Source organism: Trachurus japonicus, chromosome 15, assembly GCF_045865225.1.
Source record: "Trachurus japonicus isolate A0001 chromosome 15, Traja_1.0".
NCBI lineage: Eukaryota > Metazoa > Chordata > Actinopteri > Carangiformes > Carangidae > Trachurus > Trachurus japonicus.
In genome coordinates, this window is record NC_140921.1 from 32,606,931 (window position 1) to 32,632,888 (window position 25,958).

The 25,958-nt window shown below is 40.8% G+C and overlaps 1 pseudogene across 1 annotated transcript in view; it reads left to right on the forward strand.

Moving 5' to 3' along the window:
- The first annotated feature begins 502 nt into the window (after positions 1-502).
- LOC146973961 (protein mono-ADP-ribosyltransferase PARP4-like) overlaps positions 503-25,958 on the forward strand; it is a 69,543-nt pseudogene continuing 44,087 nt past the window's right edge. The window contains exons 1-11 of the transcript XR_015037716.1: positions 503-516; positions 3,561-3,744; positions 4,066-4,207; positions 4,609-4,754; positions 4,857-4,974; positions 5,894-5,898; positions 6,152-6,238; positions 6,344-6,508; positions 7,703-7,840; positions 7,943-8,132; positions 8,883-8,953. The product of XR_015037716.1 is annotated as a protein mono-ADP-ribosyltransferase PARP4-like (transcript). The remainder of the gene's footprint in view (positions 517-3,560; positions 3,745-4,065; positions 4,208-4,608; positions 4,755-4,856; positions 4,975-5,893; positions 5,899-6,151; positions 6,239-6,343; positions 6,509-7,702; positions 7,841-7,942; positions 8,133-8,882; positions 8,954-25,958) is intronic.

Sequence of the window (25,958 nt, forward strand, 5' to 3'; positions counted from 1 at the left end):
TGAGAGTAGCTGTTTCACACTTCATCAGCCAAGATGCTGCCCCCTTACTCCCCCAGACCTTGAGCATCAACTGGCAGAGCTGCTTCTTGTTCTCCTCATTGCCCAGAAAGAGTTCGAAGTCCTGGGGCTTCTTTGTAGCTGTACCCTGCACTATAAACTTCTCCGAGAAGCCATACACCAGCCTTTCCTGTCCCTTGATGGAGTCTTGTTGGTAGGAGTCATTGGAAAAGGGTTCTTTGCCAAGACCAACAAAGCCAGCATGTTGCCTTCCTCTTACATGAAAACACTGATGAAGTAGTACCCTACCCCAAGGATGTCATCTTCATCCAAGATGGGAATGCCCTCTTTCATGCTCTCACAACTCTACCTCACACATTTGGAGAAATCTGCCTGCAGATACTAGACCAGATGAAGCCAACTTCAAACTCTTTCTGGGCAATGAGGAGAACAATTACTGCAAGTCAAGAGTGGACTTTGCTCACCTGCCTCCCTCCCTGCCAAAATGGATGTCACCAAGTAATTTCCAGGAGATAGTAGCTAGCTACCATATTTTCCAGACTGTAAATTGCGCTTTTTTTAGTAGTTTGGCTGGCCATGCGACCTATATTTAGAAACAACTTAGGCCTATACATCAAAAAATATACACTATGTCATCTATGACCACAAGAGGGCAGGGAGGCTTTTATTTCTAAATTCTTACTCATTCAGTAGCTCATCTTCATCTTCCTCATGTGCTGTTATCCTCGCTGCGCTGTCGGACCTGGGTCTCTGTCTCCGTTGCACTGTAGCGCTTCACTCCCATTCAAGTCAATTCAGAGTATTTCACAGCGTGTTCTGCGGTCCGTCTTTGGTCTCTGCTCCAGTCCTGACCGGGCTCCTACACGGAGCAGAGACCCAGGTCCGACAGTGCAAGGCTGTCCCTCTCTGAAGCAGAGGAGAGGTCGGCTTCACTCCCGTCAATCTTCACAGACAGTCCACAAAGAGTTTCTGATCATATCCTCACCAGTTTGTTCCAGGTGACAGAGTTGTTTTTCTTTCTTTTTTTGACCTGGCCTGTAGTAGGCTATTTGGTGCTGGCCTTTATTTGTTTGTGTACACAAAGCCCTGGCAGTTATATGAGACCCAACTGTTAATTAAATGTTTGAAAAATAAATGCGGCTTATAGACCGGTGCGACTTATATATGTTTTTTTTTTCCTCTTCATGACGTATTTTTTGACAGATTAACCCAACTTTAGATAAGACCAAGATATGTATTAAGATAAATATAATAGTTTCCATTTTCCATACTTTTCCAGACCTGGGAATGTATATAATCAAATTCCATATATTTTCATACTTTCCATACTTGTGTATAGGAACCCTGAACCTGTTTTAGCTGTCAATTAGGTAGTAGCTATTATTTGCTATAATATTACTTAGAGTTTATTTTTCTCTGACAAAGAGTGGTTTTACCATCTCGGTGACCTTTCCATTTGATTCCTGGTGTCAATATTATCAGAAAAAGTGTGTTCATTTGTCTTTGTATCATGTCTGGTTTAGGAGTTATGAAAATTGGCGTATTGAAATTCTAAGAATTCCATTGGTCGCTCCAACACGTATAGTTTTGTCGCCCATTCCATGAATGCACAACCCTTACAAGTTGTACCTCGTTGGAAAGGTGAGTAATCAGGCTTTCCATCGGTCTAAAAGACAGCACCAACCGGAGTTATTAAAAGGGAGAAATTATGGACTGAAAAAACATTTCCCAACCCATTTCCGAACTTTTTTTGAGTACTAAAATAATACACAAGAGTTCATTTTTCTCTGATAAAGAGTGGTTCTACCGTCTCAGTGACCTTTTCATTTGATTTCTGGTGTCAAAATATTCAGAAATAGTGTGTTCATTCGTCTTTGTGTGATGTCTGGTTTAGGAGTTATGAAAAATGGCGTTTTATTGGTGTGAAATTCTCAGAATTCTAAATTGGTCGCTCCCACACGTTTAGCTTTGTTGCGCTTTCCATGAATGCACAATCCTTACAAGTTGTACCTCGTTGGGAACGTGACTAATCCGGCTTTCTATCGGTCTAAAAGACAACACCAACCAGAGTTATTAAAAGGGAGAAATTATGGACTGAAAAAACATTTCCGAACTTTTTTTGAGTAATTTATACAAAAATACTATTTGGAGTTCATTTTTCTCTGATAAGGAGTGGTTTTATCATCTCGGTGACCTTTTCATTTGATTCCTGGTGTTAAAATTATCAGAAAAAGTGTGTTCATTTGTCTTTGCATGATGTCTGGTTTAGGAGTTATGAAAATTGGCGTTTTCGCCATTCGTGCGGACATAAATTCAAAATGGCCGCCAAAAAACACCCATGGGACATTAGTTGTCCAGGGCAACAAGCAAAAATCTTAAGTAGAAACCATGTTTCAAAAATGTTTGTCTCGGGGACATTGGGACCCCTTCCTTCCTACTAGACTATAATACATCCATGATAGGCACTCTAATTAGAGAGCATAGAATGACGCTAGACCCACGTCGATGTGATTGGCCGCACTGGCAGCCATGTGCCAGCCATGAACCAATCAGATCAGCAGATCCTCGTGCAGGCCAACGTGGGGTTGTGTGCGCTCCGTGCAGGCTTCCCCGCCGGGTCCTAAAGCCCGTCGGATTGCGGTCAGGCTGATTCAGATGTAAACACTAGGCAGAGTTCAACTGGAAATATTGTGGATTTACCCATAACACAACCTTTTCACGGCAAAACAGCAAAGGTAAGAGGAAATGTACGACCATGTTTTGGCCACGCAGCGTCTGGTTTTGCTCGACTTTGCTCGTTGTTGGCTTCTCCCTCTGCCGTGCTGCAGCTAGCTGCTGTGTTAGCCGCGGTTGTTGGGGAACGCCCCAATGTTTACGTTCAGATGAGAGGTCGCTGATGTGTTTTGCATAATGTACAGTAGTATACGAGCCAGAAATGTGGCGACTGGGTCCACACAGAGGTGCTTCATGAAGTTTGATGTCTAGTTGTTTGTTTGAGTAGTGTTTGGGCTGTGTTTGGGTCATATAAACATGGTTTTTTACACGTTGTAAGCCCAGCTTCTGCTGTTTAATTTGACATATAATATGACCATATTCTTTCATAATCAGTGCAGTGGGGGCTCTGTTATTGTTATGCATGTCTTCAAGTCCCCCAAATGGGGGACTCTGGTTAATACTGTGAAAGTATCAAAGCCTCACAGAGGACAGAGGACCTTAAAAACTTATATTTCTTGAACATTTATTTTCTAACCCTGACTTTTACTCTCACGTCAGTGGTCTGTTGTTGCCTCGTGTTGGAGTGGAGCATCATGGGATTGAGAGAACAGACATCGGTAATCTGGGCAGTGGAATCTACTTCACCGATGCGTTTGGTTAGTGCTGTTTTAGCAGACAACACAATGCTACACCGACATAAGAACCTAACAAAAACTTGTTCTTAATTTATCCACTTGATCAAAGTAAGAGCAAAACTTGCTAAATAAACATGGAACATCTTTTACAAAAAGCCCCTCTCTCATCCTCCATGCCCTCCCCCTCGACAGCAGCAGTCTGAAATACTCCAGGTGCAGCGTGACCGACGGCTCTCGGCTGCTGTTGGTGTGCGACGTGGCGTTGGGAAGCTGCAAGGACGTCCACCAAAGAGACTTCACGCTAACCGAAGCCCCTGAGGGACACCACAGTGTGCACGGAGTCGGCCGCCGCCCTAACACTCACTCTGAGTTTGAGGTAGAGTTTGTGTGTGTGTGTGTGATAAATAGATTAATGGATAGACCTCTGAGCTGTCCCAAATCTGATTTCGTCCCTAATATGAGACACAGATTAGCTGTGACAAGCTTTTTTAATTTGCTGAGTTCCAGTTCATTAAAGCTAATATTTGTGAAAATTGTCTTGTTTGTAAATTTCCTCTGGCAGCAAAGGGTCATGGTCAGATTGTGGTCGCACCGTGAATGTCACATTTGACTTAACCTCCTTCAGCCTGAACACATCTATACTGTCTGTTACTGTGTGGACTTGTGTGTGTGACGTGTGGTTCTGCCTGTGCTCCAGGATGATGAGTATGTGGTGTACAGTCCTGACCAAGTCAAACTGAAGTACGTGGTTGGGTTCAGCATGGAGGGAGACAAGCTGAGGGATTTCAGTCCGACCATCAACACCTCCGCCGAGCCGTGTCCACCTCCCTCTGATCTGGGTGAGTGCCCAACTGCTCCTGAGGCTTTTCTGAAACATGAAGATGTCACAGTTTTTATGATTGAGATTAAATCTTTCCTTTTTTACCAAATAACTGAATATACAGTTCTCCATTGTACTCGGCTTAACTGTAAATACTGCAATACTAAATCCACTGAGCAGAACTAGTAACTGTGAGAGTGTTGAGGAAGCAATAGAGACAAAATTCTTCTTGTTTTGAGTCTTGCAGTGCTGATGTTTTGTTTTGGCAGTGAGAACCACTTCAGTAAACCAGACCCTGGTTTTATTTCCATATTCATTTCATTAAATACTTGGTTTTACATGTATTTAAATTTACTGCCATTGTGTTCATGTAACTGCAGTCTGATATTTTTTCTCATGTCCCGTGTTGTCGTGACCCAGCAGCCAGCCTGGATTTGGATGAGGGGGATGAAAAGGTTAAAAACCCTCTGGAGGACGTGACGGCGGGACTGTTGGACAGCTCAGGCCAGCAGCTCCCCCTGCAGGCCGTCCATGTGAAGTGTAAACTGATGGATCTGCTCTCACAGGTTGGGTTTTCTTCATTTCTTCATTCATTTTGATAACAGCCCTGTGAACTGAGGGATGGATATAAAACCTAACCAGAGTTTGTCTTCTCTTTCAACCTGCAGGTCATCATTTTCCAGAAATACACCAACACAAGCTCTGTGCCCATCGAGGCAAAGTGTGTCTTCCCTCTGGATGACTCTGCAGCCGTGTGTGGATTTGAGGCTTTCATCAATGGGAAAGGTAACTCACCTTTTTTAAATCTCCAGTTGAGGTATTTCTGTATTGTCTAATGTCTTCATCATTATTCATTTGCTGATAAAAAAGGAACGTGAAAAAGTTCAGTGCAGTTTGCATCTGTATTATCTCAATGGCTAAACTGATCTTCCTCAATTATCAGAGTCATAAATATGATGAATCAGAGAAAAAAGAAGTCACAGTTCCTCAGAGATGCAAAACAAACAGGAACTTAAAATAGATAATTCAGTACACTTCTCCAAAAATGTAAACAAACAGACAAAATCATGGGACCCTCTGTAACCATGGCAACTTGTTTTCTTTTTGTCTGAAAAGTCTAGTTTATTTCCTTGCCGTCATCAGAGAAGCTGCTAACGTCTCCGCACGTCGCCGACATAAACAAACACGACAGCATGACTGGTTTGACTGACAACTAACAAATAATGATGTCAGTCTGTGTGTTCAGCTGCATGTGGAGCAGATTTACTGAGTGAGGCTGTGTTGTTTAAAGTTTGTTCTGTGTGCATCTATAGAATATTAGTACTTTTTCAATCCGTCATTGTAATATACTATGACTGACGGATTAATCGTATTTTCATCATCATCGTGATATGAACATGTGCCAAGAATACATCGCAAAAGGTCGCCTAAAATGCAATGATTAAGGAGAGAAGGAAAGAGAGGGTTAAATTTACTTTCTGTTTAATTGATTGATTTTTCATGCGCAATTTCTTCAGTAAACGTATGCTCAAATATTTTTTTCTATTCTATTCAGTGTTGCAGGGTACCTATTAAAGCAGAACTCAGGAACTGCATGGTTAATATGTTCACTTAAATATCTGCTTATTTGTTTTTCTTGCAATCGCAATTTGTTTTTTTTGATTTGCTTATTTTCGTTTTGTCATCTTCTCCGGGCCTTGTCTAGCTGCTGTATTTATGTGGAGTTGTAATTTCTATTACACAATGAGGTGCTGTGTCAAACCAAAGACCGAAATAAACTAAACTGAAAACAAGTCAAGTCAAACAGTGTCATCACACTCATATTCTGTAGGCCTATATAATACCATGCATTAAATTCACCCACTGTTGCATCACAAAGGATGTAAGCAGCATGAAGGGGAATCATGAAAACCAGTTTAACCCTGTGTCTGTGTTTCTATGTGTGTGTCTCTGTGGTTCTCAGGTGAAGGAGAAGGAGACGGCTCATAAGGAGTACAGGCGAGCTATAGAGCAAGGTCATGGAACGTACCTCATGGACCAGGATGCTCCTGTAAGTCACCTGAACACAACACCATGCTGATTCAAGCTCTAAATATTAACGGCCCTTTTAATGCATTTTTCATTCTTTTTTTTTTTCTTTCGTGCTGGCTTGCAGGACGTGTTCACCATCAGCGTGGGCAACCTGCCGCCCGGCGCCACCGTCCTCATCAAAGTGACCTACGTGTCTGAGCTGGTGGTCAGGGACGGGGGGATTCTCTTCTCCCTGCCTGGCAGCGTGGCCCCGTGGCAGGAGAGTGCAGCGCTCAACCAGACCACACAGGTGAGGAGAAGCTGGACCCACAGACAGAACCCTTGCTGTGGCTCAATTTGAATACTTCCATACTTAAACCAAGTATTTTAAGTGTGAGTGCGTCTCAGTTGATAAGTATATCAAAATGCAGTGTACTGTAAGTACCCCGTGGCGTAATCTCTACCTCGCATTAAACAGGTGGTGCACAAGCAAAAAAGAAGAAGCCTGTAGATGTGTTGACGAGCGAGAATAGCGGTACACAAAAAAAGAAAACATTGGCAACCGTTGCGATCATTAGTTCCGGTAGGGGCACAACAACAGTATTCGATCTGATACAAGACTAGACTACCATCAAAATTTGTGCACAACAGAAGTAAGTAGTATACTACATGGCAGTGTGCTCATGGAAGTATTCAAATTAAGACACAGCGCCTGTCTCCAAGCATCAGATTGTTGTACTCGTTATTTTTTTACACAGTGTCACACTTAAGAATGTAATTTTTTTTAGGCAATAAGCTGCTATTCTTCTTTGATGTACATGCCGTTTATTTATTTATTTAAAATTTTGATATTTGCATTTAAAGCTTAAATAAAACCTGAGATATCAATCTATATAGGGTCGGTCCTTTCCTTGGCATCAACAGTCTATTTTGTTTTTGAGCAGTTATATACTGATTTTTGGGTTGATGTGATTCCTGCGTCACTGATTTAATGTGGTAGTATAAAGGAAATATGTGGACGTTAGCTTTTATGTCATAGTACATGAGTGGCTCCACACTGCTAGTTCAATGATGATGTCGATTGAGATGCCCTATAAAATCACCAAACTGCAGTGCATCACTCAAAGTCAAGATGAAGGTAACGTGATGATGATGATGATGATGATGATGATGATGATGATGATGATGATGATGATGATGATGATGATGATGATGATGATGCACTTTCTTACATGGATGTCAGATATTTCCTCTGTCTCTCACATTAAAGTCTACAAGATTTAATATTAGTTTCACTATGGTTGGTTTCTTGTTTCGCAATTTGGAAATAAAACAAAAATGAAATGAAAATATTAACATTCAAAATAAATAAAGGAAATACTGCCGTTTTCATATAAAGACACTTTGTACAACCTTCTTCAATAATATGTGTTTTTCTGTGTTGTAAGATCAGGTTGTTTTTTCTTTTCTCAGTCTCTCTCCCTCTGTGTTTGTGGTCCCATAGAACACAGACTGCAAGGCAGTAGTGAGTGTACTGCAGGGAGAGGTCATGGGTGCAGAAGGTTTCCAGCTGTCAATCACTCTGTCTGACGTCCACCTGCCCAGGATGTGGGTGGAGAAACACCCTGACAAGGACAGCCAGGTCAGTCGGCCTGTCGGTTTGTCAGACCTCTTCCTCCTCTCTCTATCACACACAGTCACATCTTGTTCTTTTTAGATTTGAATCCACTCCTCTCTCCTCTAGGCCTGCATGTTGGTTTTCTACCCAGACTTTGACGTCAACTCCGGCTCTGCGGACGATGAAGTCGTCCTCTTGCTGGACACGTCTGAGTCCATGAGGGGAGAGTCTCTGCACATGGCCCAGGGAGTCGCCCTCCAGGTCCTCAGAGCCCTCGGCCAAAGCCTCAAAGTCAACGTTGTTTCATTTGGCACAGGTCGGTCCTATGCACATTGTGATAAAACTTAAACCAACACTAAGGAACTTTTCAACCTTCATAAAATATTTTCATAACTTTTGTGATGATACATCGACTTACAACAAGTTGAATGACACCTCTGTCGTGGTCTGAGGGGGTCTGTATCTCTTTCTCTGGCACTAAGCAGCTTTGAGGAGCATGGTAGGAACCCTGCTCTCACTTAAGTTTCACTTTCACTTTTGCGAGTGACAACAAGGAGGGAACAGGCAAAACGGCACTTTAGCAATGGATTATGTTTGTGTTTTCACTTTGAAATGATCCACTGGAAACAGAAACTTAGTTTTGATGTCTTCTGTTAATTTTAATGCAGGATATTTACAGGGCTTCACGCTAGTGTTCATGGGAAATGGAGTCTTTCTTCAGGCAAAACACTACCGCTTTGGTCCACAGGCACCGCCAAACTCAACCAAAACTGAAAGTTCTTTAGTACTGCTTTAAAAGAGACAAAAGACAAGATACGACTACAGCTCTCTCTATTAAAGTGGAAGCTAACGTTGGAGGTGACAGTCAATGGTATTCATTTGACCGAATGAAATTAAAAAGATGAACAGATATGAGAAATTAAATTACTTTTACAGAGAACAAGTGCCCGACACAGTGAGTGAATAAAGGAACTGAACACTCTCTTCTTAAGCGGGAGCAACAAAAACTGTTCGCTGTGTGAAGTTGACATGTTTTCCATCATTTTCCTCTGTGTTTCCCACTCAGATCACACGGAGGCCTTTCTGACAGCACAGCCGCTCAGTGAGTCTCGTCAGGCTGCAGAGAAATTCATCAAGGTGAGTTAATGACCAGCAGATTATTTCATCGTGTGGTTGGTGCTGTTGCGCGCTGTTCTGAGCGCTTACGTGAGGGGGTTATGTTTTTATTTTGTCTGTATGTCCGTCACATTCATTTAAACCCGATGGCTGATGGAACTCTTCAAGGACATTTCTTCAAACGTTCAATGGAATTCACTTATTACTTCACTTTAGGAACCTATATACCTCTATAGTCATAGCAGTAGGTTTGTTAGCTTTAATTATCTGTGCATGTTTGTAGATTGCCTTGGCTAACTTTGTAATTTTAATCATATTCATATTCTGTTTTTAGGGTGACTTTTTAACATCCGTCTGGGGACTACAGATGAAAAATAGCTTCTTGGCTAATTCTGGCGCATTTACAGTGATGTGATTAATGTGCACTGTCCCTGTTTTCAAATAAACTTATTATTATTATTAGGGTGAATGCTGAAAGCATTCACACTATTGTGATTCAAATCTTTATTAGGGTCCGGGCAGCGCAGCTGCCAGGACACTATTGTATTCCTAGGAATTAGGGCCGCGGGCAATCGCACCGGGCACTGGTCCCAACAGCTATGAAATAGCTGCAGCTGTTATTGTGTGGATTTTTTCCTAGTTATTAGTGTGAATGCTGGAAGCATTCACACTATTGTTATTCAAATCATTATTCTCTTTTATTAGTGTGAATGCTGGAAGCATTCACACTATTGTTATTAGTGTGACTGCTGAAGCAGTCACACTATTGTTCTTCTGTTTGGCCATTTTCTTCCGCCTTTTTACGGTCTTCTTCTAGTCCTTCATACTTTGTGCTATTTCAACAATTCATATATCAAAACGTGCAGCTTTTTTTGAACTTTATCGGCATTACTTTTCTCTTTTTAACTATTTATACTTTTTCAAATATTTAACTTTTTCACAAAAAATCTCACATTCATCAAAGTCTCAACCTCTCTTCTTCACAACTCCACTGTAGTGTAGGGGTTAGGGTAACTGCTTGCCAACCCTAAGGTCACTGGTTCGAATCCAAGGGAAGAACTCTTGTTATGTTATGTTGAATTCTGCTCTCCTCCCCCGCCTTCAATTGGTTACAGGTGTTTGTTATCTCCTTGATTACTCATACCAGTTTGCAGCACATCATCACATTACAATGAATGACAACAGTTTTGAAAGCAGTGTGCTCTCTGTAGCCGAGTGGCAGAGTAAAGGTTTAGTGATCATATGGTCATGGGTTCGATTCCTGCCTCAGTCTTTTCACTTCATTGCTTGACTTTTGATTCCAATTATTCAGCTGTCATTGGACAGTCTTTGATTCCTCATAGTATAAAGCTCATTGTAACTCAGGTTCTCTGTGGCCATATGGTTAGTGCTCAGCCTGAAATTCACAGACATTTTCATTCTAAGTCATTCAAGCTTGACTCTCAAGCTTTCTTGATGTTGACAGTGTGCAGATCATTAACAGACAACAGTCTCTGCAACTGTGTGTGCACTGTGGCCTAGAGGCAGAGTGGGAGTCTAATGACCATGAGGATGTGGGTTCGATTCTGACCTTGGTCAAACATTTGTATGGTGATCACAGCTTGCACTATTTGCTAATTCTGCAACAGCGTTCAGTTGCTGTCAGCAGTCACACCATTTCCATTCTTGGAAATGCTTTTTCTAGTTCAAATCTTTATTCTCTTTTATTAGTGTGAATGCTTCCAGCATTCACACTATTGTTATTCTGTTCGGCCATTTTCTTTATTCTCTTTTTTTATTTTTATTAGTGTGACTGCTGAAGCAGTCACACTATTGTTCTTCTGTTCGGCCATTTTCTTCCGCCTTTTTGCGGTCTTCTTCTAGTCCTTCATACTTTGTGCTATTTCAACAATTCATATATCAAAACGTGCAGCTTTTTCTGGACTTTATCGGCATTACTTTTCTCTTTTTAACTATTTATACTTTTTAAAATATTTAACTTTTTCTGATTTTTTTCAGCTTTATAATGTGTGTGTATTGCGTCTAACGAGCAGAGCTAGAGTGGTGCTAGAGTGGAGAGAGGCAAAAAAAACATTCTAGAGTTTTTCTGGCTAAACTGTCAGCACGGCCACAAATTAAACTCTAGACAAATTATTTTCTCCAGTTTTGTAGCCACACTTGTCTTCTGGCTAAAATTCTGGTCAAAAATGCAAAGAGACTTAGATAATAATTTAAAATATTTTTTAAATGCAGCCAGGGAGCTCTCTGCTCTCATTCAGCCCAATGCTGAGAGTTCTCCACAACTCTGTCTGTAGTCCAGTTGGTAAGGTGGCCGCTTGCCAACCCCAAGGTCACTAGTTCGAATCCAGGCTGAGCAATCTTGTTATGTGATGTTGAATTCTGCTCCCCTCCCCCACCCTCAATTGGTTACAGGTGTTCGTTAAGAGACGCATTAATTGCTTCTGCCACCGTTTGCAGCACATCATCACATTACAATGGCAACATGCTTATGTCTGTGCTCTCTGTGGCGAAGTGGCAGAGTAAAGGTTTATTGATCATGAGGTCATGGGTTCGATTCCTTACTTTTTTTTTTAAGCAGAAGCCAGTGATCCTCTTATCAAAGGTTTTCTTTACCCCTCACATACTGTCTCTGTCTGTAGCCTAGTGGTTAGCTTGCTGGTGTGGAGACCTGAAGGTTGCAGGTTCAAATCTTGCCTCAACAACAATTATAGTGAATTATTTTCCCAGTCGTCCTCTGTTGACTTTCTGATAACTTGCTTCATGTTGAAACTGCTGCTCTCAGCCTGAAATTCACAGAAATTTTCATTCTAAGTCATTCAAGCTTGACTCTCAAGCTTTCTTGATGTTGACAGTGTTTCCAACAGGTGCAGCCTTGGGCTCGTTAACTTCAGAGTGAGACAGAGTGCAGATCATTAACAGACAACAGTCTCTGCAACTGTGTGTGCACTGTGGCCTAGAGGCAGAGTGAAAGTCTACTGACCATGAGGTTGTGGGTTCGATTCCGACTTTGGTCAAACATTTGTATGGTGATCACTGCTAGCACTATTTGCTAATTCTGCAACAGCGTTCAGCTGCTTTCAGCAGTCACACCATTTCCATTCTTGGAAATGCTTTTTCTAGTTAGTTTTCTAGTCATACTTTGTGCTATTTCAACAATTCATATATCAAAACGTGCAGCTTTTTTTGAACTTTATCGGCATTACTTTTCTCTTTTTAACTATTTATACTTTTTCAAATATTTAACTTTTTCTGATTTTTTTCAGCTTTATAATGGGTGTGTATTGCGTCTAACGAGCAGAGCTAGAGTGGTGTCAGAGTGGAGAGAGGCAAAAAAACATTCTGGAGTTTTTCTGGCTAAACTGTCAGCACGGCCACAAATTAAACTCTAGACAAATTATTTTCTCCAGTTTTGTAGCCACACTTGTCTTCTGGCTAAAATTCTGGTCAAAAATGCAAAGAGACTTAGATAATAACTTAAAATATTTTTTAAATGCAGCCAGGGAGCTCTCTGCTCTCATTCAGCCCAATGCATTTTTGTCATAGCAGCAGGAGAAGGAGCTCAACTTTGTAACTTGCTGTTAAGTGATTTTTAATTCATTTTAATTCACCAAAAAATAGTCACAGGTCACAAAAAAGTCCTCTACTTACTTGGTGTGGCTAATTTATACTCATTTCTTTTTTTTTTAAGCATCATTGAAAAATCTCACATTCATCAAAGTCTCAACCTCTCTTCTCCACAACTCCACTGTAGTGTAGGGGGTAGGGTGGCCGCTTGCCAACCCTAAGGTCACTGGTTTGAATCCAAGGGAAGAACTCTTGTTATGTTAAGTTGAATTCTGCTCTCCTCCCCCGCCTTCAATTGGTTACAGGTGTTTGTTATCTCCTTGATTACTCATACCAGTTTGCAGCACATCATCACATTACAATGAATGACAACAGTCTTGAAAGCAGTGTGCTCTCTGTAGCCGAGTGGCAGAGTACAAGGCTTAGTGATCATATGGTCATGGGTTCGATTCCTGCCTCAGACATTTCACATCATTGCTTGACTTTTGATTCCAACTAGAAAAAGCATTTCCAAGAATGGAAATGGTGTGACTGCTGATAGCAACTGAACGCTGTTGCAGAATTAGCAAATAGTGCAAGCAGTGATCACCATACAAATGTTTGACCAAGGTTGGAATCGAACCCACAACCTCATGGTCATTAGACTTCCACTCTGCCTCTAGGCCACAGTGAACACACAGTTGCAGAGACTGTTGTCTGTTAACTCATTGAGTGCCAACCACGTAATTTCTCGTTTTTCGTTCCCATGCGTTGAGTGCCAAAAACGAAATTTTTCGTTTTTTGCTTTTTTTTTAAATTATGAAAATAGACACTTTAATACACATTATATGTAAATTTGGGGACTCTACGACGAGGAGAACTGAAATAGATGACGATCAAAGTCACATGACAGCTCATGATCTGGAAGTTTTTATCATAACTCAGCTTCTGCAAACGGAGTTCTGCATGCAGATGCAGCGCAGCTGCGCCGCTGCTGCTCTGCTCTCACCCGCGAGGCTGCAGCAGCTGGGAGCTGAACCAGGAAGCTCTCAGCCCACTGTCCCGCCCGGTCTTCATCTGGAGCAACACCGTGTCCTCCCCAAAGTCCTCCCGCGGTAAAATCTGATGGTCTCTGGACCAAAGCAGACCGGCACCACCGACCCGTACCACAGACGGACCGCGACCACCGGCGGGACCGGTGTTCGCGAGCCGCTGTGGCCGGCAGAGCCTCACGTTCCGCGGCGAGAGGCTGTGACACGGCACGGTGCGTCTGTGTTATTGTTGTTTAGTGGCGCCCCCCCCGCCCCCGATGGTGGTTTTGTGAATAGAACAACAATTGTTGTGTATATTTATCTTATACGAGCCCTTTGATCCAGAAATGCGAGTGTGAGAAGAGCGACAGGCACAAACAGAGCAGCTTTCATAAAAGACGCTCTATCTCCTTTTCTAGAAAAAAAGGAGGGATTTTGGTGAAACCCAGCCATGTTTAGCTTGACTTTTCTCAGGAACGGAGGCACGTAGAAACAAACGGTTTGTGGCCATTTGAAGGATAAAGTTAAACCTTTCAAATGAGCCACAGTATGTGTTGGTGGCAATAATATAGAATACACTATGGCTCTAAAATAAAAAGTCAAATATGGTCTAATTTGCCGGTACACTTGACTAAAACTTTGGAAAGGAGCGCGGCACTCAATGAGTTAATGATCTGCACACTGTCAACATCAAGAAAGCTTGAGAGTCAAGCTTGAATGACTTAGAATGAAAATTTCTGTGAATTTCAGGCTGAGAGCAGCAGTTTCAACATGAAGCAAGTTATCAGAAGTCAACAGAGGACAACTGGGAAAATAATTCACTATAATTGTTGTTGAGGCAAGATTTGAACCAGCAACCTTCAGGTCTCCAGACCAGCAAGCTAACCACTAGGCTACAGACAGAGACAGTATGTGAGGGGTAAAGAAAACCTTTGATAAGAGGATCACTGGCTTCTGCTTAAAAAAAAAAGTAAGGAATCGAACCCATGACCTCATGATCAATAAACCTTTACTCTGCCACTTCGCCACAGAGAGCACAGACATAAGCATGTTGCCATTGTAATGTGATGATGTGCTGCAAACGGTGGCAGAAGCAATTAATGCGTCTCTTAACGAACACCTGTAACCAATTGAGGGTGGGGGAGGGGAGCAGAATTCAACATCACATAACAAGATTGCTCAGCCTGGATTCGAACTAGTGACCTTGGGGTTGGCAAGCGGCCACCTTACCAACTGGACTACAGACAGAGTTGTGGAGAACTCTCAGCATTGGGCTGAATGAGAGCAAAGAGCTCCCTGGCTGCATTTAAAAAATATTTTAAATTATTATCTAAGTCTCTTTGCATTTTTGACCAGAATTTTAGCCAGAAGACAAGTGTGGCTACAAAACTGGAGAAAATAATTTGTCTAGAGTTTAATTTGCAGAAAAAGTTAAATATTTTAAAAAGTATAAATAGTTAAAAAGAGAAAAGTAATGCCGATAAAGTTCAAAAAAAGCTGCACGTTTTGATATATGAATTGTTGAAATAGCACAACACCTAACACACTAACCATATGGCCACAGAGAACCTGAGTTACAATGAGCTTTATACTATGAGGAATCAAAGACTGTCCAATGACAGCTGAATAATTGGAATCAAAAGTCAAGCAATGATGTGAAATGACTGAGGCAGGAATTGAACCCATGACCATATGATCACTAAACCTTTACTCTGCCACTCGGCTACAGAGAGCACACTGCTTTCAACACTGTTGTCATTCATTGTAATGTGATGATGTGCTGCAAACTGGTATGAGTAATCAAGGAGATAACAAACACCTGTAACCAATTGAAGGCGGGGGAGGAGAGCAGAATTCAACATAACATAACAAGAGTTCTTCCCTTGGATTCGAACCAGTAACCTTAGGGTTGGCAAGCAGCCACCCTAACCCCTACACTACAGTGGAGTTGTGAAGAAGAGAGGTTGAGACTTTGATGAATGTGAGATTTTTCAATGATGCTTAAAATAAAGAGAAATTAGTATAGATTAGCCACACCAAGTAAGAAGAGGACTTTTTGTGACCTGTGACTATTTTTTGGTGAATTAAAATGAATTAAAAATCACTTAACAGCAAGTTACAAAGTTGAGCTCCTTCTCCTGCTGATGTGAAAAAAATGCATTCGGCTGAATGAGAGCAGAGAGCTCCCTGGCTGCATTTAAAAAATATTTTAAATTATTATCTAAGTCTCTTTGCATTTTTGACCAGAATTTTAGCCAGAAGACAAGTGTGGCTACAAAACTGGAGAAAATAATTTGTCTAGAGTTTAATTTGTGGCCGTGCTGACAGTTTAGCCAGAAAAACTCTAGAATGTTTTTTTGCCTCTCTCCACTCTGACACCACTCTAGCTCTGCTCGTTAGACGCAATACACACCCATTATAAAGCTGAAAAAAATCAGAAAAAGTTAAATATTTGAAAAAGTATAAATAGTTAAAAAGAGAAAAGTAATGCCGATAAAGTTCAAAAAAAGCTGCACGTTTTGATATATGAATTGTTGAAATAGCACAAAGTATGAAGGACTAGAAGAAGACCGTAAAAAGGCGGAAGAAAATGGCCAAACAGAAGAACAATAGTGTGACTGCTTCAGCAGTCACACTAATTATTCAGCTGTCATTGGACAGTCTTTGATTCCTCATAGTATAAAGCTCATTGTAACTCAGGTTCTCTGTGGCCATATGGTTAGTGTGTTAGGTGTTGTGCTATTTCAACAATTCATATATCAAAACGTGCAGCTTTTTTTGAACTTTATCGGCATTACTTTTCTCTTTTTAACTATTTATACTTTTTAAAATATTTAACTTTTTCTGCAAATTAAACTCTAGACAAATTATTTTCTCCAGTTTTGTAGCCACACTTGTCTTCTGGCTAAAATTCTGGTCAAAAATGCAAAGAGACTGGGGCGGTGCGTGGCGCAGTGGGTAGAGCGGCCGCCCCATGTAGAGGCTACAGTCCTCGCCGCAGGCGTCCCCGGTTCGAATCCCGCGTCGGGCAGACCTTTCCTGCGTGTCATTCCCCCTCTCTCTGCCTCCCCATTTCCTGTCTATCTCTACTGTCATCACTATCAAATAAAAAAAGGCAAAAAGCCGAAAAATATACTAAAAAAAAAAAAAATGCAAAGAGACTTAGATAATAATTTAAAATATTTTTTAAATGCAGCCAGGGAGCTCTCTGCTCTCATTCAGCCCAATGCATTTTTTCCACAGTAGCAGGAGAAGGAGCTCAACTTTGTAACTTTTCCACAACTCTGTCTGTAGTCCAGTTGGTAAGGTGGCCGCTTGCCAACCCCAAGTTCACTAGTTCGAATCCAGGCTGAGCAATCTTGTTATGTGATGTTGAATTCTGCTCCCCTCCCCCACCCTCAATTGGTTACAGGTGTTCGTTAAGAGATGCATTAATTGCTTCTGCCACCGTTTGCAGCACATCATCACATTACAATGGCAACATGCTTATGTCTGTGCTCTCTGTGGTGAAGTGGCAGATTGAAGGTTTATTGATCATGAGGTCATGGGTTCGATTCCTGCCTCATTCATGTCATACTTTCTGCTAGAGACTTCATTCAAATTCTGATTTGTAGACAAACTTCTAATTGCTCATTTATGATGCTTTTTTAAGCATCATTGAAAAATCTCACATTCATCAAAGTCTCAACCTCTAGTTCATTGGGAGTGTTGGAATGGCCTAGTGGATAAGGTTCCTGCCATCCAACCTCAACATCACAGGTTCAAATCCCACCTGAGCAGTCCTGTTAGTGTGTCAGCCACTTTGAACTTTAACCAAAACCACTTGGTCTGGTCACATGATCAAACTTGATAATGCATATGCGCCCCCACCTACTCTCTTTCCCTCTTTCAATCTTGGTTTGTGTTAACATGTTTCTTGTTTATACCACTGCACTAAGATTGATTTGCACTGGAACTACAGCTTTGGGCTTGTTAACTTCAGAGTGAGACAGAGTGCAGCTCATCAACAGACAACAGTCTTTGCAACTGTGTGTACACTGTGGCCTAGAGGCACAGTGAAAGTCTACTGACCATGAGGTTATGGGTTCGATTCCTACCTCGGTCAAACATTTGTATGGTGATCAGTCACTGCTTGCACTATTTGCAAATTCTGCAACAGCGTTCAGCTGCTTTCAGCATTCACACCATTTCCATTCTTGGAAATGTTTTTTCTAGTTAGTCACACTATTGTTCTTCTGTTCGGCCATTTTCTTCCGCTTTTTTACGGTCTTCTTCTAGTCCTTCATACTTTGTGCTATTTCAACAATTCATATATCAAAACGTGCAGCTTTTTTTGAACTTTATCGGCATTACTTTTCTCTTTTTAACTATTTATACTTTTTCAAATATTTAACTTTTTCTGATTTTTTTCAGCTTTATAATGTGTGTGTGTTGCGTCTAACGAGCAGAGCTAGAGTGGTGCTAGAGTGGAGAGAGGCAAAAAAACATTCTAGAGTTTTTCTGGCTAAACTGTCAGCACGACCACAAATTAAACTCTAGACAAATTATTTTCTCCAGTTTTGTAGCCACACTTGTCTTCTGGCTAAAATTCTGGTCAAAAATGCAAAGAGACTTAGATAATAATTTAAAATATTTTTTAAATGCAGCCAGGGAGCTCTCTGCTCTCATTCAGCCCAATGCATTTTTTTCCACAGCAGCAGGAGAAGGAGCTCAACTTTGTAACTTGCTGTTAAGTGCTTTTTAATTCATTTTAATTCACCAAAAAATAGTCACAGGTCACAAAAAAGTCCTCTACTTACTTGTTGTGGCTAATTTATACTCATTTCTTTTTATTTTAAGCATCATTGAAAAATCTCACATTCATCAAAGTCTCAACCTCTCTTCTCCACAACTCTGTCTGTAGTCCAGTTGGTAAGGTGGCCGCTTGCCAACCCCAAGGTCACTAGTTCGAATCCAGGCTGAGCAAACTTGTTATGTGATGTTGAATTCTGCTCCCCTCCCCCACCCTCAATTGGTTACAGGTGTTCGTTAAGAGACGCATTAATTGCTTCTGCCACCGTTTGCAGCACATCATCACATTACAATGGCAACATGCTTATGTCTGTGCTCTCTGCGGCGAAGTGGCAGAGTAAGACAACAGTCTTTACAACTGTGTGTACACTGTGGCCTAGAGGCAAAGTCAAAGTCTAGTGACCATGAGATTGTGGGTTCGATTCCTGCCTTGGTCAACCATTTGTATGGTGATCACTGCTTGCACTATTTTCACAAAAAAGTCCTCTACTTACTTGTTGTGGCTCATTTCTTTTTTTTTAAAGCATCATTGAAAAATCTCATATTCATCAAACCTCTACTTCACTATTAGTGTTGGAATAGCCCAGTGGATAAGGTTCCTGCCCTCCAACCACAAGGTCACTGGTTCAAATCCCACCTGAGCAGTTTTGTTAGTGTGTCAGCAACTTTAAAGACCCGCTCCCATGAAAATCATGTTTTTCGTGCTTTTCATAAGTTCCTGTGGCATTTTTCTTGTGTTAGAGCACACATCTCCAACAATTAATTTTTTTCTCATGAATTTCAGTTCAGACATTTAACCTTTCCACCTCTATAAATAGTAGTGTAATTACAGGTGGAGCCTTGGACATAGGATGCAGCTTTTAACATGTGTCCTATCTATCTATCTATCTATCTATCTATCTATCTATCTATCTATCTATCTATCTATCTATCTATCTATCTATCTATCTATCTATCTATCTATCTATCTATCTATCTATCTATCTATCTATCTCTTTTTTCAAACCCTCTTTTTTCTCTTTTTCTTTCTTTCTTTCTTTTACTCCTTCATTTGTATTTTACATAACTTCTTTCTATATTTCCCTCTCTATCCATCCATCCATCCATCCATCCATCCATCCATCCATCCATCTACCTCTTTCTATCTATCATCCCCTTCTCTCTTTTTCTTCTTTCTTTCTTTCTTTCTTTCTTTCTTTCTTTTACCCCATTTCTTTTTACTCATTTGTTTCTTTCTTTCTGTCTTTCTTTCTACTCCTTTTCTCTTTCTTTGTTTCTACCCCATTTCTTTCTTTCTTTCTTTCTATCTTTCTTTCTTTGTACCGCTCTCTGTATATGTCTCTCTTTCATTTATCCACCCCAATTTCATTTCTCTTTATCTTCTATTATTCTTTTTTCTTACCTTTTTCTTTCTCTATCTACTCTTCTCTCTGTGTCTTTTTCTTTCTTTCTGTCCTTTTGTTCTTTCTTTCTTTCTTTCTTTCTATTCCTTTTCTCTTTCTTTGTTCTACCCCATTTCTTTCTTTCTTTCTTTCTTTGTACAGCTCTCTGTATATCTCTCTCTTTCATTTATCCACCCCAATTTCTTTTCTCTTTATCTTCTATTATTCTGTTTTTCTTACCTTTTTCTTTCTCTATATACTCTTCTCTCTGTCTTTTTCTTTCTTTCTTTCTTTCTTTCTTTCTTTCTTTCTTTCTTTCTCCATCTACCCTTCCCATTTTCTTTCTTTCCTTCTGTCCTTTTCTTTTTTTCTTTCTTTCTTTCTTTCTTTCTTTCTTTCTTTCTTTCTTTCTTCAGCTCATTCAGCATTGCTTTCAGCATTCACACCATTTCCATCCTTGGAAATGTTTTTTCTAGTTTTTATTAGTGTTCTTCTATTTGGCCATTTTCTTCCGCCTTTTTACGGTCTTCTTCTAGTCCTTCATACTTTGTGCTATTTCAATAATTCATATATCAAAACGTGCAGCTTTTTTTGAACTTTATCGGCATTACTTTTCTCTTTTTAACTATTTATACTTTTTCAAATATTTAACTTTTTCTGATTTTTTTCAGCTTTATAATGTGTGTGTATTGCGTCTAACGAGCAGAGCTAGAGTGGTGCTAGAGTGGAGAGAGGCAAAAAAACATTCTAGAGTTTTTCTGGCTAAACTGTCAGCACGGCCACAAATTAAACTCTAGACAAATTATTTTCTCCAGTTTTGTAGCCACACTTGTCTTCTGGCTAAAATCCTGGTCAAAAATGCAAAGAGACTTAGATAATAATTTAAAATATTTTTTAAATGCAGCCAGGGAGCTCTCTGCTCTCATTCAGCCCAATGCATTTTTTTCATAGCAGCAGGAGAAGGAGCTCAACTTTGTAACTTGCTGTTAAGTGCTTTTTAATTCATTTTAATTCACCAAAAAATAGTCACAGGTCACAAAAAAGTCCTCTTCTTACTTGGTGTGGCTAATTTATACTCATTTCTTTTTATTTTAAGCATCATTGAAAAATCTCACATTCATCAAAGTCTCAACCTCTCTTCTCCACAACTCCACTGTAGTGTAGGTGGTAGGGTGGCTGCTTGCCAACCCTAAGGTCACTGGTTTGAATCCACGGGAAGATCTCTTGTTATGTTATGTTGAATTCTGCTCTCCTCCCCCGCCTTCAATTGGTTACAGGTGTTTGTTATCTCCTTGATTACTCGTACCAGTTTGCAGCATATCATCACATTACAATGAATGACAACAGTCTTGAAAGCAGTGTGCTCTCTGTAGCCGAGCGGCAGAGTAAAGGCTTAGTGATCATATGGTCATGGGTTTGATTCCTGCCTCAGTCATTTCACATCATTGCTTGACTTTTGATTGGACAGTCTTTGATTCCTCATAGTATAAAGCTCATTGTAACTCAGGTTCTCTGTGGCCATATGGTTAGTGTGTTAGGTGTTGTGCTATTTCAACAATTCATATATCAAAAGCTTTTTTTGAACTTTATCGGCATTACTTTTCTCTTTTTAACTATTTATACTTTTTAAAATATTTAACTTTTTCTGCAAATTAAACTCTAGACAAATTATTTTCTCCAGTTTTGTAGCCACACTTGTCTTCTGGCTAAAATTCTGGTCAAAAATGCAAAGAGACTTAGATAATAATTTAAACTAGAAAATTTCCTCTCGGGAAATTTTGAATGGGCCGCGGGGCTATTGCCGATTTTGCCATCTCTGTCAACATGGGAATCAAACCCACGATCTTAAGGTCAAGACAGAGCTGATCAGACAGACACATGATCATCTTTCTATAAGCACTGATATGGAGGAGCTGTAACCACATTAGGTTACCTGTGTGTGTGTGTGTGTGTGTGTGTGTGTGTGTGTGTGTGTGTATGTGTGTGTGTGTGTGTGTGTGTGTGTGTGTGTGTGTGTGTGTGTGACTGTAAAAAGAGGAAAAAATCCGCACACCATGAGCTCCCTTCAGAAAAATTTAATAGCGTGACGTTTCGAGCAAAACAATGCTCTTTTTCAAACTGCTGTATACTGGTACAGACAGGAAACTGCTTATATATATACACACATACAAAACGACCCCGCCAGGTGAACAATCAACCCAATTGGGGTAAACCATTTTGAGAAAAGAGGGGGGGTTTGTGACCTCTATAGACTATCCAAAACAAAAGAAAAAAAAAAATATATATAATATAGGCAACAATACATGTTCATGAAGTACAAAGAGAAACATTTTTTTGTAATGAATCTATAGAGTACAGAAAGGTTCATAATTTTGTAGAAAATAAATAGATAGGCAGAGTCGAAATATTACGTAGTAGGGACACAGCAACCTAACTACAATAAAGAGGCGCCTCTGTCTATAAATTTGAAAGACACACAAATGACCACCACAGGTGGATATACCGGTTATCAGAAAAATATACATACACATATATATCAACACACATACCAGTAGAAAAAGAGTAGGTATATCAATATTACATACTATAAATACATTTACAAATACTGGTAGTAAAAGAAAACCCACAATGATGACCATAGTCAATAACAGAGAACAGGATAATCTATATGTTGATACCTACAGTCAGTCAGACAATAAGAGATAACCATAACAGCCAGAGAGTTACAGGCAGGGTCTAATATCAAAATCTTCGTTGAGCCCCCTGGGAGCTAAAGTGTCCAGAGTATGAATCCAATACAGTTCTTGCTTAAGTAAAAGAGTGTTGATATCCCCCCCTCTATGCGGTTTTTTGATTGTCTCAATACCCACATATCTTAAGGTGGATATGTTGTGTTTAGCCTCTGCAAAATGAACAGCAACTGGGTTTGTGGCAACGTGATTTCTAATGTTGCTCCGATGCTCAGATATTCGTGTCTTCAGAGGTCGGGTGGTTTTGCCTATATATGCTAGGCCACATGGGCACTTAAGCATATAGATAACATTAGAGGTGTGACACGAGATAACACCCTTAATGTCAAATTTTTTACCAGATCGAGGATGGTAAAAATGTTTGGTTTTCTGGGAAAAGTTGCATTGTTGACAGCAACCGCAGGGATAATAACCTGGAGAGATACTGAGAAAATGTGGGGGGGCTGAAAGGGGAGGGAGGTCAGCTCTCACCAGTTTATTTCGTAAGTTAGGAGGTCTTTTGTGTACCACACGAGGGGGGTTGGGGAGACACTCTTTTAAAATGGGGTCAGTCTCAATAATGTGCCAATGTTTTTTAATAGTCTTTTCAATGCTGTTGGTTACAGGTGAATACTTGATGGCACAAACAACCCTGGGTGTATTGTCTTTTTCTCTTGTGGTAGAAAGGCATTCATCCTGTGACACATTAGAAAAACGAGCCGCAGCAGTCTGGATCCAGGAGTCTTTATAACCCCTAGATTTAAAACGTTGTTCTAGCTCTTTGCTGCGGAACCTGAAGTCTTCGTCTGAGCTGCAGATTCTTCTGATGCGATTATACTGAGAAATAGGAAGATTTTTCTTCAAAGGTGTGGGGTGGTAGGATTCACCATGTAGTAATGAGTTTCTGTCCGTAGGTTTACGATACAGGTCAGTCTTAAGACAGTTGTTTTCTTTTTTTATCATGATGTCAAGGAAGTTCATTTCGTTATAGTCTAAAGACATGGTGAATTTTAGATGACTGTTCTTAGAGTTAATCAGTTCGTGAAACTCGAGAAGGAGGGTCTCTGGGCCTGTCCACAGAAAAAAGACGTCGTCAAGATACCTTTTCCAAAAGGAGATGTGTTGGAGGTAGGGGTTGTCCTCGTTGAAGATGGCGTGTTGTTCAAAGTAGCCGACATATAATGATGCAAAACTTGGAGACATCCTGGAGCCCATTGCAACACCCGAGATCTGGAGAAAGAATTCATCACCAAAAAGAAAGGAGTTGGAGGTAAGTACTTCTTTAATGAGTTCAAGTATGCATGTGGTGCTTGGATGGTGTTCGTTTCTTTTGTTGAGATAAAATTCAGTAGCCTGTAGACCACCCTCAAAGGGAACATTTGTGTACAGGGATTCAATGTCCATAGTAACTAGTATGTGAGATTCCTCAATGTGATTGAGGTTTTTAATGGTTTTAATAAAGTCAATGGAATCCCTAGTGTATGAGGGTAGGGCAGTGACAAGGGGTTGTAGATGAAAGTCCACAAAGGCAGATATTTTTTCCGTGAGTGAACCAATAGCCGAGATGATAGGTCTGCCAGGAGGTATATCAACAAACTGTTTGTGGATTTTTGGTAGGATGTAGAACACTGGCATAATGGGGAATTTAACTGCCATAAACTCCAGTTCAGACTTAGTAATATCGCCTTGTGTGCATAGGGTGTTAAGTTTTTCTGAAATATGGTTCTGAAACATCAGCGTAGGATTCTGGTCCAATTTTCTGTAGAACAGGGAATTGGAAAGTTGTCTCCTGGCTTCATTGTCATATGCATTACGGTTCAAAATAACAATAGCTCCTCCTTTGTCCGCATTTTGAATGACAATAGAGTTGTCATCTTTAAGGTTTTTTAGTTCTGTACGTTGTTCCTTAGTGAGGTTGTCAGCCACTTTATACTCCTTTTTATTGTGTAGAATGTTGCGAATGTCCCTTTCTACCAAGCGGCAGTATGTGTCCAAAGAGGCATTTCTGTGTTTTGGAGGGAGGAAGGTGGATTTACCTCTGAATCTGGTGGTGGTTGCTCTCCTCATGGTGTTGGAAGATGTCATGGGGGCGGGAGTGTGTGGAACAGTAGATGCATTAGAGATGGTGGCAGGTCCGGGCGCGTGCTCCGTTGGCTCCATGTCGTCAAGTCCCTCATTTTGCTGTGATGGGGGTTGAGAGTCAAGGACAGTATTAGAGGGGGGCGTGTGGCCTCTAAAAAACTCTCTGAGCCGTAGACTACGGAAGAATTTCTTCATGTCAATAATCGTGTTAAATTCATCACAATGGGTAGTGGGGACAAAAGATAAGCCTTTTTTAAGAGCGGACATGCAAACAGGTGAGATATGCTTACTGGAGAGGTTGATGACGTTCAGCTCATGTTGTTCCTCCTCCAGTAGCGTGTCCGGTAAGGCTCGCCGTGTGGAGGGCGACTTCTTCCCTCGTCGGCATTTTTTCTGCCGCGGCTGTGACCGCGGGCGCGGTTTCGGGAGCCGTCTTCTAAAAAACTGTCGGTGCTAAAAGTGCTGTCGGACTGGGAAGCGTTGGTGTCCGAGTCAAAGTAAGAATGGCTGCGTGTCTGTGGCGCGTGTCCATGTTTGTTCTGCCATCTCCGTTTGTCATTTCCGTGTTTGTGTGACCTTTTACCTCCTGAGGTGTTCTCTGATTGGTCGGAGGGTAGTCGCCACGGGTAAACAGCGCCCCGCTGGTAGTCCTCCAAATCCCTCTCGAATTTCCTTTTCTTGAAAGCTGTAACATCTTTTTCAATGTCCTTCTGGTAATTTTCACATTCGGTCAGCATGTGGGAAATATCATTCTTATCACGGATCTGTTCTGTAAGAAGTCGTTTTTGTGTGGCAATCTCCTCCCGTATTGTGGATAGTTGTGCAGATACCTCTTGAATGGTGAGGGCCATTAAATCAAGGGAGCACTTGTTGAGAATATCACACCACTTATCACAGAAACTTTCATTGTCCTTACCCAGCATGGGAACTTTGTTCATTCTGAGTCCTCTGGGGATTCTTTTGCCCCGAAGATAATCACTGAGGGTTACCGCATGTAGGTGGAGACGTGTCTCCTTTTCCATCAGTTTCTTAAGTGTGATGGTGGATGTTCTATCAACAATGTTGGAGTCCCCCTGCTGAAAAAAATCTGAGAAACCATTAGGAATATTCTATGGGTTTCTAATGGTTCCTGATGGTTTCTAATGGTTTGTAATGGTTACTTATGTTTTCCTAATGGTTCGGTTTGTTTTTCTAATGGGATTCTATTATCTCCTACTGGTCCCTACTAGTGGTTCCTACGGAGTCTAATGGTTTCCTACAGGAGTCTAATGGTTCCTACAGGAGTCTAATGGTTTCCAACAGGAGTCTAATGGTTCCTACAGGTGTTTCTATACCAGTCTAATGGTCACTATACAGTGGTCTAGTGGTCACTACAGGGTGTAGTGGTCTCTGTTATGGAGGAACACAGATGTCATGACTTATCCATCCAAGAGGAGGGAAAAGAACACAACCTAATGGAGGTGACAAA